This window comes from Pseudorca crassidens, chromosome 14 (assembly GCF_039906515.1).
Source record: "Pseudorca crassidens isolate mPseCra1 chromosome 14, mPseCra1.hap1, whole genome shotgun sequence".
Taxonomy (NCBI): domain Eukaryota; kingdom Metazoa; phylum Chordata; class Mammalia; order Artiodactyla; family Delphinidae; genus Pseudorca; species Pseudorca crassidens.
The window spans coordinates 79,251,581-79,266,389 of NC_090309.1; the positions used below are offsets into that span (position 1 = coordinate 79,251,581).

At 39.7% G+C, this 14,809-nt stretch overlaps 1 protein-coding gene across 1 annotated transcript in view; it reads right to left on the minus strand.

The window, feature by feature from the left end:
• The window catches only part of VSNL1 (visinin like 1), a 97,614-nt gene extending 83,673 nt beyond the window's left edge, over positions 1-13,941 (minus strand). Inside the window, exon 1 of the mRNA XM_067703661.1 lies at positions 13,663-13,941. The gene's annotated coding sequence lies outside the window, so the exon portion shown is untranslated. The remainder of the gene's footprint in view (positions 1-13,662) is intronic.
• Positions 13,942-14,809: the final 868 nt, after the last annotated feature.

Sequence of the window (14,809 nt, forward strand, 5' to 3'; positions counted from 1 at the left end):
CTCACTTAAGAGCTGTCCTATAAGAGTAGGGGCTTGAAGCACCACGTTTGTTCAATGAATTACCTGGAATGCCAACAGCAGCCCTCTTTAGTTCTAGTTTTTGGAGTTTTGTCAACTGAGTTTTTAAAATTAGATTTAAAAAGTTTTTTGAAAGAAAAAAGCAATCTCTCCTTCACTTAATTAAAAAAGAAAAATTCTACACTCATATCTAATCCTGGACAACCACAAAACTGGAATATTCTCACTGTTATAATGAGGCAGACTCAATCACCATGTTAACAATCAGTGGTGTCCAAGTTAGATTCAAATTCAGAGAAATAACGTGATTCTTGATTATCTACTATAGGAACCAATAACAAATAAAAATTTGGAGAAGCTAGCTGGAATGCTGTATGAATTTTTAGCCTTCCTTCTATTGTATTACCTCCCAGTGAGTTTCATTTCACAGGTGTATAGCCTTACAGACCTATTACAAAAATCTGAGTACTCTTTACCAGCAACCTCTGGTTGGCATTTTAGGAAATGGTTCCCACATAACATAGAAGAAACTGCTCACTTTACGTATTCTAAATAAGCAGGCATAAGCACTATAAGAACATAACGTTACTGTCATTGGGCTATGAGTCTTCATAAATACAATGTTCTGAGTTCAAACATCCATGTTCTAGAATAAAGTACCCATTAACTTCACAAATGGTTTAGATGTACCCAATTCAGGAGGTGGCCTGTCAGTTGTACTTAGTTCTATACTTCTTGATTATGAATTCATTTAATTTCTCAATTTAAATTAAAAGCTCTTTGAGAATAGCAAATACTACTTTATTATTAAAAATTGATGGTCAATTAAATGATAGGTTTCTGCTAGGTTTTTTTTTTTTTTTTTTTTTTTTTTTTTGCGGTACGCGGGCCTCTCACTGCTGTGGCCTCTCCTGTTGCGGAGCACAGGCTCTGGACACGCAGGCTCAGCGGCCATGGCTCACGGGCCCAGCCGCTCCGCGGCATGTGGGATCTTCCCGGACCGGGGCACGAACCCACGTCCCCTGCATCGGCAGGCAGACTCCCAACCACTGCACCACCAGGGAAGCCCCTGCTAGGCATTTAGTATGTATTACCTCTGGTTTTCACAACAATTTTGTGAGACAGGTTATAATTTACATTCAATATAGATCTTACAATCATTTTCCTGAACTTGAGATCGTTTTAAAGTCACAAATTTCCTTCCTTTTGATATTGGAAACCATATAGAACATGTCAGTGGGAGGATTCAGAGCTATTAATCACTAGCCACTCTGGCACAACTGTGGTCAAATTTCAATCCAGAAACAAAATGGGAGTCATCTCAAAGAATCAGTAGCCAAAGTACTCCAAGAAGTTTCCTCAAGCTTTTTGGCCTAGTATACCATTCATTTTCCTTTAAATTCTTTTAAGAAAGGAAACTAAAATTCACTAAAATCCTTGTATATGCCAGAGACTGTTCTAAGTGCTTTCATAGACGTTATGTTATTAATCCTTGAAATTAATCTCAGGAATATAATTCTTGTTTTCCAAAAGTAAGATAACTTGTTCAGAGCAACTAGCCTCATCTTTGAAGTCATGTCTCTTTTATCCATACCATACTTCCCTCTAGTGAGAAACATGTCTTATATAAATGTCTTATACAAAACAGGATGTTGTCTACTAGCCAACTGGTATGTGTAGACCTTATCTGGATCCTGATTCAGAAAAACTATAACAATACTTATGAGCTTGAACATTGACTAGATATTTGATGATATTAAATAATTTGGGGGGTACATAACAGTATTGTGGACATGTTTTAAAGAGTCCTTATAGATACATATATAAAAATTTATAGATGCAATGATATAGTGTCTTAATTTGTTCAAACTAAACCACTGGAGGGGGAAGGATGGGTACAGAAGTGAAGCAAAGTGACTTTAATAATGGTTAAAGCTGGGTGATGGGTACATGGGCATTATTACATCATTCTCTTAAAATGTGTATGCTTTCCATAATCAAAAAGTTTTTAAAAAGAGGGGAAAAAAGGCCTGTGTAGAAAGGTAGAGAGAGTCCTGGGTTTAAATAACACCTTTATCGCATGGTAGCTGTGTCACCTTGAACAAATTACTTTCTGAGACACAGTTTCTCAGTCATAAAATGAAGCTTACCTTGCAGACACTTACCTTGCAGAGCTGTAATGTGGATTCAATGAAGTGATGTGTGTAAATATCCAACACAGTGCCCTATACACTCTAAATTCTTTACACCAATGGCCCCCAATCTTTTTGGCACCAGGGACCGGTTTTGTGGAAGACAATTTTTCTACAGACCAGGGGTGGGGATGGTTTTGGGATGATTCAAGTGCATTACATTCATTTTGCACTTTATTTCTATTATTATTACATTGTAATATATAATGAAATAATTATACAACTCATCATAATGCTGACAGGAGGCGGAGCTCAGGCAGTAATGCGAGTCATGGGGAGCGGCTATAAATACAGATGGAGCTTCGCCTGCTCACCCGCTGCTCACCTCCTGCCGTGCGGCCCAGTTTCTAACAGGTCACAGACCGGCACCTGTCTGTGGCCGGGGGTTGGCGACCCCTGCTTTACACCATTACTATTTAATGTTATTACAAAGTATAAATTATCTCTGTTTTCATTTCCTTGCTCTCCTGACTTAGCCTAGAGATAACTTCTAATATTCAGATGAATCTGATCTTGGTTAAGAGCCAGAGATGAATGATATAAGCCCTCTGTGTACATGGTCATCTACAGAGCACCTCTTTGGAAGGATATCTCTTTTCCAGTTTCTCCTGTACCGCTGGTGACCTGGATCCAGACCACCTTCCTCTGCCGCTCCACTTCACACCAGTTGCTTCTTTCTAATACCTACACCAGCAATTCTGGCCTATACCTCTTGTTTTATGAATGAATCATATGCTATTTTGTATTCTTCCTTTTATAACCAGTTTACTGAATGGGTTAGCTATATAGCTTTATTTTCTCATCACTGCCTCAAATATGCTCTACTGTGTCTCCCTTTCCCCTTCCAGGATGATATTTTGGGCTGATCTATATCTTTTCAGGTAACAGAAAAGTGGTTGTTTCTAAGGTATTAAAAATTTCAGTCTAATTTAAATGTAAATTTCCACTATATATCTAACCCGATCTCTCCTTTCTCAGTTCAATTTTGAACTAAGCAGTGGAGAAGAGATTGTAATCTGTTCTTTATCCTGCTTGCTTCCCTCCTCCATCGTTTGCTCTGCTTCTCTAGGGAGGCGGGCAAGAAAAGGAGGTTAGATAGGAAATGGGCAAAGTTTTACTTGACTGGTACTGGTGTAACCTGGTCATTGACACCCTTTGTGAGTCAGATGCCCAGATGCTGCTTCTCATAATCCTGGGTGTTTGTGAATTCTTTAGTAGCTCCTGATTAGAAACTTCCAAACTTTACAACTGATTGATGGGGCAATGTACACTTGACTTGCTACCACTCCTATTCAACTGCCCTCCAGTGGCACACCTCTCTAAAAGGGACCTAAAAATTTATCAGACATATCTCCTTTCAAGGAACTTCCAGTTTCATAGGACAGCTGGCACATATACAGGTAACTATGAGTCCAGATGCGATAAGAAGCCTGAGAGATAACTCTTGGCTAGGATGACTAGAGAAGGATCCCTAGGAAAGAATCAGATTTTGATCATCAGGGCTGTGGAAGCTCATGAGAAATGATTTCCATTGTCCCTGAGGAGAAGCCACTGTCCCTGCTGGAACGCACTAAGAGGCACAGAGCTTGTCTAAAATGGATTCCCTTTGGACACATGCACGTGTGGGTCTCTTTTGTTTCTTCCATCAGTTTTCCCTGCCCTTACATTGTTCAGATCTACATATACCTGCTGAATCCAGGAATGGAAGGCCCAGTTATTCTGATAGACCTCTTTATCCCATTAGGATAAAAATCTTATTTCCAAAGCTTCCCTGCTGGAACAAACACATGGGCATGCCACGGTTGCCATGGTTCCACTAGACTCTCTCTGAAAACTGAGACATGCTTACTCCACTGAAAAATGCTATGGGCTCAACTACAACATGAGAAATCCTGAGAAAAATATAAAAGATATAGATGTAGCTCAAATCTTAAATAATTTAGGTTTTCCCTCCAGAATTATTTTATTTCGAAATCACGTTTTCAGTTTAACTGTGTAAAAACCCGGTTACAGTTATCATGTATTTGTTATTCTATCCTAGGAGCTGAGGTGGGGAAGGATAGGGGACAGGGGACTTATTTTGGCAGACATACCTCAATGCAATAATTTGCACAAGATCAGTACTTTGATTCTTAAATTATCTTTTAAAATAAAAGATAAACTAAAATTCTAAAGTTGAATAATAATTATAAATTTCTTACCATTACATGGTACTATACAATCTACATAGTAAGTTCAAAGTCATATCAATCTCACAATAATTCCTAACTAGAGAGGGTAGGCAATCTCCTATCTATTTTCACATGACAAAACTAAAACTCAGAAAAGTAAAGTAACTTTTCCAGGACTTCACACTTAACGATACCTAAAACATGGCTGTGATGCCTGAAGCACACAATTAATGACTCCTAGTCTTAATGTACTTTCCATTACATAGTTCAGTTTTTGTCCTTTTCTGACTGGGTTCTTATAACTACAATAAGATGGTAACAAGCATATTTCAACATAAGTTCTCTGTGCAAACAGGTTTGGAAACATAAGGTTAAGCGAAGTAAGCAGATACTGGGTCTTTACAACAGGACCACTCAGATTTATTATTAATATGAAAATATGCACTGAAAATATTTAAGAGTGGGGTGTAGGAAGCACTATTTACCTCGAAAAACGTTTCCACAAAACTCTTTGAGGGGAAATAACTACCAGTGTCTTGGAAATATTTCTTTAAAGAAACAAAGTCTAGGGCTTCCCTGGTAGCGCAGTGGTGGAGAGTCCGCCTGACGATGCAGGGGACACGGGTTCGTGCCCTGGTCCGGGAAGATCCCACATGCCGCGGAGCGGCTGGGCCCGTGAGCCATGGCCGCTGAGCCTGCGCGTCCGGAGCCTGTGCTCCACAACGGGAGAGGCCACAACAGTGAGAGGCCCGCGTACCACAAAAAAAAAAATAAATAAATAAAAAGAAACAAAGTCTAAAATGTCCTTACCACCAAATTTAAACCACCTTCCCTTTCAACTCTGCCACTTCACCTAGAATGAGAAAACTTTCAAAAGGGCTTCCTTTTAATGCCATTTCAAAAGTGTTGATTTGTTATAAGGCTATTTGCTCTTAAATACTTTGCTTAAAATGTAAAACAATCTATGACAGTATATTGAGCTTATTGTGTGCCTATCATGTATATGTGTATGTATGTATGTAGGTAGGTATGTAACTGTATGTAGCTGCACCTCTCCCTCACCCTCGCTTTGAGAGCCGTTCTCTGCTCTTGGCCAACGTGCATTAGTGCACACTTCTACAAATGCTCAACAAACAAAGGCTCTGAGAGGCCAACCCTGCCACGAACATGCTCTGCAATAGTATTGTGTGCTCCACTAAGGATTCCCTTTCTGCCATTTATTTGATGTTATCTGATGGACATTTGATGGACCAAAAATATGTAAGTTTGATAATGCCAGACCTGACACCAAGAAGTGAAGTAAGGATGTCATTAGAATGTTTCAAACGCACTCAGGGCACCTCAGAAAAATGTAAAGGAAGGAGAAGATAAAGGTTGGAAGATAATTAAAGGTTAGCAGATATCCTCCAACATAATTTATGAAGAGCATTATAAATCACTGGATGGGGATGGATTGTTCATTAACTGAACATTAGTCAATAGAAGCTTTGGGAACTTTAGTAGGAGGCATGTCTTAAATGAATGGAGAACTTTTCCAAACAGATGCAGGAACATGGGTCTATGCTAAGGCATTGATTCATTCAGTATACCTTCTCTAGGACCACACTCACCATGCTACCTGGGATATGTGTGTATTTGCTATTATTTAACCACCAGAAAATTAGGACAAATATACCTAGAAAGAGCAGAACACCTAAGTGTCCTGCTAGGAGAAATGGTGAAATGCAGGAGGGAAGGTAGAGGTCCGAAGGGGGAGGAAGAATTATTTACTATGCACTAAGCTCTTTTAGGTGGTATGGATATCTATATCTATATCTATATATATATATCTATATCTTGAGGACACCATATATATATGTGTGTATATATATATATATATGAAGATTCCTATAAGGTAAATATATGATCCCATTTCACAAGTAAGAAAAAAAGCCCCCCAAATTAATTAGAATCAAAAGTCCTACCCAATTCTGTGAATCATCCAATACTCCTACTACACAAAATAGCCTCAGAATTTAGGTGCAACTTTTGCAGACTTCAAAAGGAGAAAAGGACGCTCCTTTTTAACTCCAGATAAGAAATATACTTGAAATTCCTTAGTAAGTAGGGCAGGAAATAGGGGGAGAAGGGAGGAAAAAGCTGAGGAGAAGTGAAAAGCCTCTTAGAAGACCTAAAGACAGTAAGGCCATTTTGGATTTGTGTGTGTGTGTGTGTATGTGTATAGGGGTTGGAAACACGTTTTCAGTTCAGTGGGAAAAAGGGATTAGGAGGTATATTTTCCTTATCATAAAAGCCCTAGGAGAAAAAAATGAAGGAGTAGATTGTATGATCATATGAGTCCTCCCACAGATACATTTGAAAGGTAAGTCATGAAATTAGTTGGAGTAATAAGGGAGGTGAGCAGAGAGTATCAGACAGAAATCTCTTTTTTGGAAGATATTAAAGGATAGAAGTATCATCGTATAATATTTAAACCAAAGGCAAAACTCTTGAAATATTTTCACTGAGTTTCAGTGACCCACTGGAGGCTTGGGTGGGAGGCAAGGGCCACATTATTTAGCTACATGGGAAAATAATTAATAGATGACCTTAAAATGTATTCAATAAGGAAACAAGCTTAAAAATGTCCTCTTATTTCCATATTCTGTTGTGTCTAATTATATGCTGGTATTATATGGTAGGGAGATGGTGGTAAAGAAAAGGTATAATGGAAATGGGATGCATTTAAAGAAAGAATGAGAGAAATGGGAAGTTTGAGGTCTCAGTGTAGGTACTTCTAGAAATTTTTTCCTCTATGCATCTATACCACATTTTTATTTCACTTGACGTACTGAACTGTACTTATCTTCCTCATTAGGAATAACTTCCTTGAAGGCTGACATTGTATTTTATTTAATCCTGATTCCACAGTGACTACACAGTGCTTGGCACACTTACTTAATAGATATTTGTTTTACAAGGTAGGTTAAGCACTGTTAACTGTTCACTGGTCATAGCTCAATACCTTATTCAGAGGTTCCATTATGAGTGGAATTACTACAGCTCAGAGACTAAAGTGGTTTAGGAACCATTGATTTCTGATGAAAGGAATGATAGTGATGACAATGACTATCATTAATTGCACACTTTCAATAATGAGGCATTGTGTTATATCCTTTAATACATAGTCTTCTGTTCTCTGTTCAAGAATCCTGTGAATTACTATTTTAAATGGAAACTGAGGCTAAGAGGTTAAACAACGTATTCAAGGTCATAGAACTAATAAACTGTGGAACTAGGGATTTTTATCTAAATGTATCTAGCTTGAAAACTCTTGTTTTACATTTCCTCCTATAGTTTCTTTTGAGTCAACTGAAACCTTCGCGAGGGTTGAGGAATTTTTCCATTTACTAACTAAAAATGGGGGAAGACTGGATGGTTTTCACCTCACTCTGAGGAATAAATACCTTTATAAACGTTTAAAAGAAAAACTAACAATTTTGTTTAGAATTTAAACTTATTTCACAATTTCTTTTTTATTTTTCATAAAATTTCCCATATGAGTAAGCAAACACCAAGCACCTTATGTATATATTTAAGAAACACTTGAACTCCTGGAATAAACAAAATTGATAGTCTTTCATCAACTCATAACGTCAAAAGCCAAAGAATTCCAGAAGTTGCTAATTGAAAATCAGACTTGTACAGCACTATTTCATACATTAAAGATAAAATATTATATTAGTAAACATGTCAACTTTATTGATAATGCTTAATGGGCCCCCAATGGGAAATTTCACTCAATTTAAGACTGGGTTTCAAGAAATCAGAAATAAACATGCTAATCACAAATTAATAAAGCCAAGGCAAAATGTAAAACACCAGATTCCTGCAGCACCAGAATCTACTATTCTAAGAAGCCTTCAAATGCAATAAACATGCAAAAGTATGATACAACAGAAATATTAGTATCTAGTTGTTCACATCGGAAAAAACTTACCGAGGCTACAAAGCACATTTAACATGTTAATAATTTGCAAAAAATCTATTTACATTCAGCTCTTCAAAAGTTTCAGAGCCCAAGAGATAATAAACAAGATCCAAAGAAAGGAGAAAAAAATACACTTAAAGTGACAGATTTCTTTTTCAGAAAAATCCCTATTCGAGCAAGAATAAAGAAAAACAGTATTCATTCTATAGATCTATAATAATTGCAAGTAAATTTAACTGATTTGTTAACACTTTGCCTTTTATGAGCAATACTTCAAAAAAAGGAAATCTTTTCAATCAAGAGAGTCCTTCTTTCTATAAAAACTTCAGCAATTATTGCATTAGATATACTGAGCTTGAAGGCTACTTGGTGAATGAGAGTACTCCAAGTCTTAATTGTAATATAGAACAAAAGGAAATAGGTTGTTCACCTGAAAATAATACAAGAAATGGTTAGAAATGCAGTGCATTGTCTTAAAAAAAAACCCCAGAAAAACAATTGATGGCTACACAGCAGGTCATCTGTGTTAGAACTGCAGTAAAGGAAGGCAGTGGAGAAATCCAGAGAAAACAAAAGAATCATGGACAAATTATCTGACTTGCATGCTTTAAGTTAGCTGATAAGGGTATAGAACATCTCTTTAATGTATTCACAGACACCTTATTATTAAAGTGTCAAACCTCTTTGAGGATTCTTCAGTAATTTGCTATTCCATTTCTGTTTCATTCATTAAGCAGTTTCTAAAGCACCCCCAAGATCCCATTTGTGGAGTTCTCAATGAATGAAGCTGGAAGCAACTCAAACTATTTTGATTCACTTAAAAGAGCATAAGCCGTCTTTAGAAACAAACTGTAAATGAGAAATCTCAAACTGTAAATGAGAAATGTTATGGTCCCTTCACAATGTGAACACGTTAAAATAATTCCATAGCTTGAGACCCATGATCTAAATAATTGGTACACATATCTACCATAGTCTAGATTTACATATTGATATCAATTCTTATAAATAGGTAAAAATAATATACATTTTTACTTATTAAGAAATAAAAGGGAGTATACTCTGTAAGTGGATTAAAAAGCATGCTTAAAGGTATTAATATAGTGCTTTTATGTCTTCACTGAAAGTAAAGTATAGAATAACTTTTAGTCTAGATTTTCCTTTTAGTAACATAAAGATATTTAAAGCAATTCTAATTCTGTGCATGATTTTAGTATAAATGATTTAATTTCTTGACATAATTAACAAGTTACATGTAACTGATTCTTCTGAGAACAAATATTTAATTGAGAAATATTACAGAGTATCTATAAAAGACATTGTATAGACATTGTGGAAATATGAAAAAGATCATTAAAATCTCTGCCCTTGTGAAATGTGCTTTCACTTTGCAGATATGTCTTTAAGATAAAAATGTTCCTTACTCTACTATATTTTTTACGTGCTGAAGGGATGGATTAGGTAACTTACATGGATCCCATCCAGTTCATATACTCTATAAATTATGTGAATTAACCACTGGATAGTAGAAATATCACTCATTTATTAATTTATCTCTGCACCATTTGATACTTTAGGAAATTAATATATTTATATCTACTAAATGCAACTGAGGTGGACATTGTCACTTTCAACCTTAGATTAACTGAATGGGATCCCCTCGATAAGAAGAACCTTCCTAACTTCCTAAAGAATCACTAATCGTAGGAGCATAAAAATTACTCCATACAAAGAAAAAGACGTTTAGAACAACATTAAATATATTTCGCTCTTGCGAATTAGGAAATCACACATTTCATATCGCTATTATACTGTCATTCTATGAAATTCCACAGGGAGCTCCTCAGCAATGTTTGGAATCCATACCTATATACAACCCAAATAGAAAACCTATAGCTTGCCCAGGACAACATTTCTAACCATGCTATCCTATTACAGAATGACCAGCAAATCAAAGCCGGACGCTTAGCAGCTACAAGTCTCTGATATCTGCAGAAGCTATGTGGTGTTCACAATAGCTTGGACATGCCTGTTTTCAGAACAGGATAGCAAGACGAGGTGACATCTGACCCAAGAGCATTTGTTAGGGACAGACTCTACGGGACAGAGCTTCAGTAAAGGTTTACCGTGAGGGAAGTGGTTAAATTGAACTGTTGATTGGGGAGTGTGTTGAGAAACTCACCACTTTGCTTCCTTAGCTTCCTCAACAATTTCCAAGTGTATTTAGCTCTCAAACGAGGAAGAGACGCAGACTTTGTCTTTCTCAAGCCTCCACTAATGTTTCAGCTTTTTCAGGTAAAAATTCCTGGCATTTCCCCAAAGGGGACATTTGTGCTGGTTTCAGTCTCTTTCTGAGTGCCTGCGAGAAGCGACAGGAATGCCTGGAGTATCTTTAAAACGCCTAGAGCTTTATTGCACAGGCACTCAGGAAATGTTTATGAAAGGGAGAAAATGAGGGAGAAATAGAGAAAGAAAATGAACAGAAAGGAGAAAAAAAGAAGGAAAGAGAAGGGCCAATTAGGCAGGTATTATTGCCTGCTTTGCAGTCCCTGTCCAGCAAGACGGCACTTTAAAAGCTCTAAAGGTTTTAAAAAGCTGCACTGCTCTCCTCTACAGCGCCTGCTTCAGGTAGCATGATTCAGGCGTCTTCCTTCAGTCTTCCCGCCCAGCCCCCAGCCCCTTTCTCTGCAGGTGGCTTCATCTGGAGCATTTCCATGAAGGCTGGAGACAGGCGGCTCTGATTTGGGTTCTGCCTTCTAGGAGCCAAAGGAGAGCTGGCAGAGCCTGCTGTGTGTTTACACTGCAGCTTCCTCACTCCACTAGGTCCCAGTGCCTGTAGCTGCAGCAGTGCTGGAGGAGGTGAGACAGGTAGAAAAGAGGGAAGGCACCTACAGTTTCTCAGAAGGCTGGATTCCTTAAAGGATCCTGGGGAATAGAGCAGAGAGGGGATACAAATGGGTCTGGACAGTTTTCAAACAGGAGCTGAAGATTCCAACTGGTTTGCCAGTTCTCTCCAAAAACTTGAAGGATTCTAAAGAAATGGACTGAGAAGCTAGGAAGGCCAGACTAAACATCTAATGAGGTGGGTATATCAGAAGTGAGGGACAATAGAAAAAAGAGACAGAGACCTTACCAAAAAAAAAAAAAAAAAGCAAGGCAGAGAAGAGAGATGCAATGGTATGAAAAGGGACCCTGGGACTCTCTCAACCGATGTGCTGGGAAGCAGGCAATTATTTATGTCCTTGAGGATGCTGTAAGTACAGAGAGAAGGGAACACTTCCACTCAACAATACGTTTTAATTCTTTATTCCATAGACTAGAAGTTAATTGACTTTCCCCTAGCTCCATGGCCCTGAGCCTCAATTTTCTGATCTGTAAAACAACAGGTTTGGACTAGATGCTTTCGAAGGTCTCTGCCCAATGTTTTCCTCTATAACTGTCAGCCTATGAAGCAAGGTATCTGAGAGCAAACATCTATGAGCTTTCACACCAGACTTCCCCTACTTTCTCCACCACCCATTTATCAATGCAGCACTACACCTGCACTATTCAGGGAGCTGATTCCAATTTTCAGGGTTGACGAGGAGTATGGCTCAATTATGACAAATGATTGGTCCTTCTGCCCTGGAGTAAAGAAGGGAGGGACAGAGAAGGCAGTATGATTTACACTTTGGGTTTCCAAGGAGAGGATATTCTCGAATTTTCTATTTCAAATTTCATCCACTTCAATAAATTATAAATTCCTTCAAAGGGTTCCAGATAGCCAGACTGACTGAAGAGCCAAAAGTCCTATAATGATCTATCCTATTTGGAGCAAAATTTATTTCATTTCATCCCAGATATTGGATCTACTTTTTCCATGGAAATCCAGCACACACTGGTCATGCTCTTCTCTTGTCTGCCTGCCTCATGCCCTTCTGCCAGCCTGCTTCAGTGCAGCATTTTCTGGGGTTATTAACACCCAAGTTTAATGAGAGTATACTCATGAGTGAGGTGTTCAATGAAGCAGGACGCCCCTCCCCCTCCGCCAGCAACAACACACATATGTAGGCAGTTTAAATGGCAGTGAGGATAAAATGTGTCTTCCCAAGAGTTTCATTTTTAATTTGTCTCAACGTGAAACCCCTTTAAATTGAAAAAATTAATATGTAGAAACACAACTCCCTTGCTCCTCCCGTCTTCAAGTGGGCTATGACACACAGATAGTATACACTTGTTTTTACTACACCCACTAGCATTTCCATTTCATTTCAGTCTCCAAAACATGGCCAGGAGGGCAACTCTAGAAAAATGGATTCCCACTCTGACATCTCACAGGGCACTGATCCGTGCAGTGCTGAGCGCCTCCAGGGAGCATCACCATTTCCTGCCCCCTCCCCCAATTCACCAGAGCCCCTGATTTCCACGGGGGTTTGACCTTGCAAAGACCCTTCTTCCGTTTCTGGGCAAGGAAGAACCCATTTTAACTCAAAACACAGAACGACCTTTTCTCCTTTAAAGAAACACTACCAAAGGTAAAACATCTGGGTTTACATTTTTCAACCCTGCATTCCGGAATGTGAATACAGGATGCAAAGGCAGGTAACTAGTTTGGATCTGACGATCCCCATTCAGAGGCTCTGAGTCTCAGACTCTGTTCAGAATAGACCGGGCTGACAGGGCGGTTGAACATCTTTCCTTTTTTTGCCCATTCACCATCGTGATGAAAAATCAAAACCGAAAAATTATTTACTCATTTCTAAATACTAACAGAGAAATGTGCTTCTAGCGCCTAGCTCTGTGGTTCTAAACACTAACATCCCACTTGGAAACCAACCCTGGTTTCCACACCATCTCGTCCACTCAGTTTTACTTAGCAAACACGTTCGCTGCTCTTCCACGGTGAGAAAAATGGTGCACCAGCCCCACGGATGACAGTTTGGTACTTAACTGCAACCGCTCAAGAGTTTTATCAGCACCCGGAAAACTTCACAGTCGGTCAATTAGCTACTTAAATCTGTGTAAGGAAATCTGCCTACTTAGCGACAAACTTAAAAAGCACCTCTGTTTCACCTATCTTAAATCTAGCCTAAGACAATCCCCCAAACACGCTGCATATAAACATTCCCCCTTCCCCCGCCCCCGTTATTCCAAAAGGTCCCTCATGGACTAACAGTACGTTCATATCACCAGCATTAACCAAAGCAACTGTCACCGTGCATTTAGATGTGTCTATGCAAAGCAAAGTAAGTGACAATAGCCAAAGCATCTCCCAGACAACTGGCTGCACTACACATGCAGAAATGCCACAAAGATCGTATTTTCTACTTACTGTTATAGCGCTGCCCACGGTCACTTAGCGAAAATGATAAAACTCAACAGTTCTTTGTAAATAAATATATGTACATATATTTAATTCGGATAAACGGTTAAGCCGTCTCCGTGTATGGTTCTCTCACGCTCTTATTTTCTGTGGAGCTCTAGACTGCTTAAATTCCTCTTGAATCGCGCCTTGCAAGCCCAGCAGTCGCTGCAGCACGCTCCGGTAAGTCTCTGCTGCAGATTGGGAATCCCATAGAAAACCTATGGTCCCTGGAGCCGGATGCGCAGGCGCTGGAGCCGCCGCCTCTCCAGGCACCCCCTCCCCTTTCCCCTCCTTCCTCCTCCCCCCTCCCTCCTCCCTCCTCCTCCGGGCTCCGCAGCCCAGCTTGGAGAGATCTGGCGCCGCGACCAAAAGCAGTCAGGCATTGGCGCATGCTCAGTTGGAGGGGCTCGGAGCTTCCGAGAGTGGATTCCATGTCTCCAGATTTTAGCAGAAACGCAAAAGGAAAGTAGCTAAGAAAAGGGAGCCTGGCCACTCGAGCAACCTTCACCTGGGCTGGCAGAGCGGGCTAGGCTCACCACGCCCCGCGGTTACCCCGTCTGGTGGTGAAGGCTGAGGCCAGAGCTGGGACACGTGGAGCCTGCTTTTCCCTCCACCCTCATGCCTAGAGGGCCCCCGGCCCACTCTTTGAGGGGCTGCAAGGGGAAGGAGAAAACTGCAGAAATTCCTTTCTCTGAAGGAAGAGTTCCCAGCAAGCTGTGAGCGCGTCTTCCCGGCTCACTGTCGAGGAAACTGTTATGGTGGGCACTTTGTGCGGGCCATTTCTTCCAAGGGTCTTATACTGGGAGTACAGGGAGCCAGGCCTTCTAGTACCCCACTACTCAGGAGGGTCCTGGTCCAGAACGGCGTTGGAGAAATGTGTGTTGAAGGGAGGTGGCTCTGAAGCTTCTTGTCCTGGGTGACCTTGGGCAAATCATGCTAATCATCAACCAACGGTTAATAATAAGCACCTTGTTTATGCACTAAATATATTTTATTGAATGTGCTTTGGGTGGGGCTGGGGAGGGGATAGTGAAGGGGAGGGAATGAAACTTCCTCGGAATCCTGGGTTGAGGGATTGGACTAAGCCATTTTATAAAGCCCCTTTCTGTGTCCT